The sequence below is a fragment of the Triticum aestivum genome, chromosome 5B, assembly GCF_018294505.1.
Source record: "Triticum aestivum cultivar Chinese Spring chromosome 5B, IWGSC CS RefSeq v2.1, whole genome shotgun sequence".
NCBI lineage: Eukaryota > Viridiplantae > Streptophyta > Magnoliopsida > Poales > Poaceae > Triticum > Triticum aestivum.
Window position 1 is genome coordinate 681,684,267 of NC_057807.1, and position 6,616 is coordinate 681,690,882.

The following is a 6,616-nucleotide window of genomic DNA, read 5'->3' on the forward strand; positions in this document are numbered from 1 at the left end:
ATGATCCGGATGATACAACCGACAATCCAAAGAAGAAGGGTAGAGGAGAAAGCTTCAACATGCGAAAGGATGAGCTATTGTGTGATGCATGGTTGGCCACTAGCACTGATCCGATCCATGTCACGGAGCAAAACGGCACAACCTTTTGGAGGAACATTCACATGTAGTTCCATGAACACAAGCATTTCGCGCCCTACTTCGATGCGGTCATCCACAACCATGAATGGAAGTCCCTCAACCATCGATGGTACACCATCCAAGAGGCCGTGTCCAAGTATTGCAGGCACTTGAAGCATCTCATCGCAGGGTGGCCTAGCGGTGCACAAATCACCGAGCAAGTAAGTTTATTACTAGCTGGATATTCTTTAGTTTTATTGATCACTAGTCGGACATGTATTGTTTTGTTGCTCACTTGACCAATATGCATTGTTGATAATGTTTCACTTTGTAGCTTACTCGTGCTTGTGTAGTGTACAAGAAGTTGGAGAAGAAGTCTGAGGGAGTCCTGGACTAGGGGGTGTCCGGATAGCCGAACTATCATCATCGGCCGGACTCCAAGACTATGAAGATACAAGATTGAAGACTTCGTCCCGTGTCCGGATGGGACTTTCCTTGGCGTGGAAGGCAAGCTTGGCAATACGGATATGTAGATCTCCTACCATTGTAACCGACTCTGTGTAACCCTAGCCCTCTCCGGTGTCTATATAAACCGGATGACTTTAGTCCATAGGACGAACAACAATCATACCATAGGCTAGCTTCTAGGGTTTAGCCTCCTTGATCTCGTGGTAGATCTACTCTTGTAATACCCACATCATCAATATCAATCAAGCAGGACGTAGGGTTTTACCTCCATCAAGAGGGCCCGAACCTGGGTAAAACATCGTGTCCCTTGTCTCCTGTTACCATCCGCCTAGACGCACAGTTTGGGACCCCCTACCCGAGATCCGCCGGTTTTGACACCGACATTGGTGCTTTCATTGAGAGTTCCTCTATGTCGTCACCGATAGGCTCGATGGCTTCTTCGATCATCAACAACGATGCAGTCCAGGGTGAGACCTTCCTTCCCGGACAGATCTTCGTATTCGGCGGCTTTGCACTGCGGGCCAATTCGCTTGGCCATCTGGAGCAGATCGAAAGCTACGCCCCTGGCCGTCAGGTCAGATTTCGAAGTTTGAACTTCACGGCTGACATCCGCGGGGACTTGATCTTCGATGGATTCGAGCCACAACCGAGCGCGCCGCACTATCACGACGGACATGATTTAGCTCTGCAGCCGGACAGTACCCTGGAGGCCGCACACGAGTCCACTCCGATCTTCAATTCGGAGCCGGCTGCGCAGATCGAGGACGGGTGGCTAGACACCGCCTCAGGGGCTGCAACCTCTACGGCGATAGAGCCGAACACTGACCTTGTTCCTCATGAAGCTCGTGACTCCGAGGTGCCGGACTCCTCGCCGGACTCCGAACCTCCCGTGCCCCCTCCAATTGAATCTGATTGGGCGCCGATCATGGAGTTCACCGCTGCGGACATCTTTCAACACTCACCTTTCGGTGACATCTTGAGTTCGCTAAAGTATCTCTCGTTATCAGAGAGCCTTGGCCGGACTGCGGTCAGGACGGTTGGGATGCAGACGACGAAGAAATTCAAAGCCCACCCACCACCCACTTAGTAGCCACTGTCGATGATCTAACCGACATGCTAGACTTCGACTCCGAAGACATCAACGATATGGACGACGATGCCGGAGACGACCAAGAACCAGCGCCTACTAGGCACTGGAAAGCCACCTCATCATATGACATATACATGGTGGATATCCCAAAGGATGGGAATGGCGAAGGAACAGCGGAGGATGACCCCTCCAAGAAACAGCCCAAGCGCCGACGTCAGCGGCGCCGCTCTAAATCCCGCCACAGCAAGAATGGATATTCCGGCACCGGAGATAATAACACCCCAGACAGTGCCGACGACAACCCCCTCCAGCAAGATTCAGCACAGGAGGACGGAGACGCCAGCCCTCATGAGAGAACGACAGACGAAGAGGTAGAGGATTACATGCCTCCCTCCGGAGACGAGGCAAGCCTCGACGACAACGAATTCGTCGTGCCTGAGGATCCCGTCGAACAAGAGCGTTTTAAACGCAGGCTTATGGCCACGGCAAACAGCCTCAAGAAAAAGCAGCAGCAACTTAGAGCTGATCAAGATCTGCTAGCCGACAGATGGACTGAAGTCCTCGCGGCCGAAGAGCATGAGCTCGAACGCCCCTCCAAAAGCTACCCTAAACGCAAGCTGCTCCCCCGATTAGAGGAGGAGGCATATGAACCTGCATCACCAGCAGACAATACGGCTGACCGACCACCCCGTGGCCGGGACAGAGAGGCCTCTAGGCCCTCCACTAGAACCGTACCCCGGCATCGCTCGAAAAGCACAAGGCCACAGGGGAACGCTCTGGACTTGCGAGATATATTGGAGGATAAGGCAAGACAATCAAGATTGATCTATGGATTGCGTGGGCGCCCCATGATACGTGACGACAACCGACGCACCGGACACAGTAAGTCCGGCCGGGCCGAACACAGTAGACAAAGCTCTCTTGAACTTCGTCGTGATATCGCCCAATACAGAGGCGCCGCACACCCGCTATGCTTCACAGATGAAGTAATGGATCATCAAATCCCCGAAGGGTTTAAACCCGTGAACATTGAATCTTATGATGGCACAACAGACCCCACAGTTTGGATCGAGGACCATCTCCTTCATATCCACATGGCCCGCGGTGATGATCTCCACGCCATCAAATACCTCCCACTCAAGCTTAAAGGACCAGCCCGGCATTGGCTTAACAGCTTGCCAGCAGAGTCAATTGGGAGTTGGGAAGACCTGGAAGCCGCATTCCTCGATAACTTCCAAGGCACGTATGTGCGACCACCAGACACTGACGACGTATGCCATATAATTCAGCAGCCAGATGAATCGGCAGACAATTCTGGACACGGTTCTTATCCAAGAAAAACCAAATTGTCGAATGTCCGGATGCGGAGGCCCTCGCGGCCTTCAAACATAACATCTGCGACGAGTGGCTTGCCCGGCACCTGGGACAGGAAAAGCCGAAATCCATGGCAGCCCTCACATCACTCATGACCCGCTTCTGCACGGGTGAGGACAATTGGCTAGCATGCAGCAACAACCTCAGTAAAAATTCTGGCAGTTCGGATATCAAGGACCGCAATGGCAGGTCGCGTCGCAACAAAAACAAACGCCGCATTAACGGCGACAATAGTGAGGACACGACAGTCAATGCCACATTCAGAGGCTCTAAACCCGGTCAGCGGAAAAAGCCATTCAAAAGAACTACTCCAGGTCCGTCCAATTTGGACAGAATACTCGACCGCTCGTGCTAGATACACGACACCCCCGAAAAGCCAGCTAACCACACCAACATGGACTGTTGGGTATTCAAGCAGGCAGGCAAGTTAATTGCCGAAAACAACGACAAGGGGCTGCATAGCGATGACGAGGAAGAGACCCGACCGCCGAACAATAGAGGACAGAAGGGTTTCCCCCCACAAGTGCGGACGGTGAACATGATATACGCAACCCACATACCCAAAAGGGAGCGGAAGCATGCACTCAGGGAGGTATACGCGATGGAGCCAGTTGCCCCGAAGTTCAATCGATGGTCCTCCTGCCCGATCACTTTTGACCGAAGGGACCACCCCACCAGCATCCGCCACGGCGGATTCGCCGCATTGGTTTTAGACCCAATCGTCGATGGATTTCACCTCACCAGAGTCTTGATGGACGGCGGCAGCAGCCTGAACCTGCTTTATCAGGATACAGTGCGCAAAATGGGCATAGACCCCTCAAGGATTAAACCTACCAAGACGACCTTTAAAGGCATCATACCAGGTGTAGAAGCCAATTGTACAGGCTCAGTTACACTGGAAGTGGTCTTCGGATCCCCGGATAACTTCCGAAGCGAGGAGTTAATCTTTGACATAATTCCGTTCCGCAGCGGCTATCATGCTCTGCTCGGACGTACCGCATTTGCAAAGTTCAACGCGGTGCCACACTACGCATACCTCAAGCTCAAGATGCCAGGCCCTCGAGGAGTCATCAGGTCAACGGAAACACTGAACGCTCTCTCCGAACGGAGGAACATATAGCCGCTCTCGCGGCAGAAGTACATTGCAGCCTCCTAAGACAATTCTCGAGTCCGGCCGTTAAGCGATCGGACACGGCTAAACGCGCCCGGAGTAACCTACAACAAGACCACCTGGCACGTTCCGAGCACGCGTAGCAGTGCGGCCCCAACCCCAGCCCCTGCAAAATTTCAAGACAGGTCCTTCGCGTACATCATTACGCTCTGGAGATACCATGGGCATGGGGGGAGGGGCACGGCCACGATAGGCCCAGAATGCGGCTTAACCACACCAGGGGCTCTCAAGTGTGTCGTTCTTTTTTTTCTTTCTCTCTTTTTCTTATTTTTACCCACAGGACTCTGTTCATCAGAGGCCCTATCCGGCAGCAGACCTGCCGAACTCACGATGCAACAGCCAGGGAAGGAGAAAGGCTAAGACGAATATCCAGGTGGTCTCCATTACGAGCATTAAATCTGTTTTATACACCATTCCACAGCCTACCCCTGGAGGGGGACATGTTTAATAGTCCCATCCCTTGCTTATAGCACCATTTGTATCATTCTGCATTCACAGCAGTATTTCTTGAATAAAGAATGCAGCACCTTTTTGCTTACAATTGCATTTCTTTTGTTATACATATGTTCATTTATGACATGTTGCATCCGTACACTTTGGTACGGCTAAATACACCAGGGGCTTATGTTTCCCGCATCATGGTGTGATAAGTCCGAACACTTTCACAAGTGCGGCACCCCGAACTTATAGCATTATATGCATCGGCTCCGAATCATGTCTTGGGTCAATAGTTGGGTTTGCCCGGCTCCCATGTTTTGGTACCTTATGTTCCGTTGTATCGGCTAAGGTAGCACTGGGAGAACCACTGCGATTGCGCCCCAGTTGAGCTGGGCGAGCGCCTCAGTGGAGAAAGCTAAAACTGACCGTCATGATGAGGCGAGAGCCGATCGCTGTTCGAGAGGTTTTTTTGAGTCCCTAAAGATTTATGCCGCTTAGAGCGAGGAACCAGCTTTGTCCGGCCAAGGCGTGGATAGCGCCCCAAATTCGGCCTTCCGAACACTAGGGGCTTCGCCGAAATTTAAAATTATAGAATTCTATGGCTAAGTGAGAGTGTTCAAGCATTATAAGTCCGGTTGCCTTGTTCGTTGTGTTGAGCGCCTCCCTAGATGGACCCAAAAATGGGAACAAGAGTGCTCAAATTTATCCCGAACACCCCAGCACTCGTGGCATGGGGGCTGAAGCCGACGACTTGCCATCTCTCAGATTTGATAAACAGCCGCACAGAAGGTAATATTTTAAATTAACAAGCGTTGCTTAGCCCATATGAACAAAGTTTTCAGCGCACAGGATAACAAAATGCGAGTCTACTCAAATATTACATCTTTGGAGCACTCACCCGCAATAATGCGGGCACCCTTCAGGACACTCTTATAATACATCTCGGGTGTGCGATACTCCTTGCCCAGCGGTGGCGTGTCCGTCACAAGCTTCTGAGCATCCATCTTGCCCCAGTGCACCTTTGCGCGGGCAAGGGCCCGACAGGCACCTTCAATGCAGGCGGAGTGCTTGATGACTTCAACCCATGGACAAGCATCCACCAGCCGCCGCACAAGGCTGAAGTAGCTCCCAGGCATGGCCTCCTTAGGCCACAGCCGAACTATGAGGCCCTTCATGGCCTGTTCGGCCACCTTGTGGAGCTCGACCAGCTGCTTCAGCTGGTCGCTAAGGGGCACCAGATGTCCGGCCTCAGCATACTGAGACCAGAAGACCTTCTCCATCGAGCTCCCCTCCTCTGCCCTATAGAAAGCGGCAGCATCGGACACGCTGTGGGGCAGATCTGCGAACGCTCCTGGAGAGCTCCGAATCCGGGTAAGTGATAGGTAATTCACACTCACATGCTTACTTTGCATGAAAAATGCCTTACCCGCTGCTATTTTCTTCAACGCCTCGATTTCTTGGAGGGCCTTGTAGGCTTCGGCCTTAGCGGCTTTGGCACTCTCAAGAGCCGATGCAAGCTCGGACTCTCGAGTCTTCGAGTCGCGCTCCAGACTCTCATGTTTTTCCACGAGAGCCTGGAGCTCTTGCTGTACCTCCGCCACCCTCACCTCCTGCTTCTCTTGCTTGGTGCGCTCCGCGGTCGCATTACGTTCGGCCGCGGACACCGCCTCCTTTAGGGTCGCCACCTCGTTCGTGGCCCCTGCAATACCCATGTTATCCTTGTCATTCTTCTTGCAACCAAATCCTTTTCTGTAAGGTACAATTTTAATAAGGTGTTACTCACCTTCCTTGTCCTCGAGCTGCTTCTTGGCACGACCGAGCTTGTTCTCGGACCGCTCGAGGCTTTGTTTCAAAGTATTGACCTCCGCAGTCAGTGCGGCAGAGGTCAGCAGCACAGCCTGCAATCCCATATTGACATATTTTTTATGACTCCTGTGTATATCTTTTTAGATCCTCAG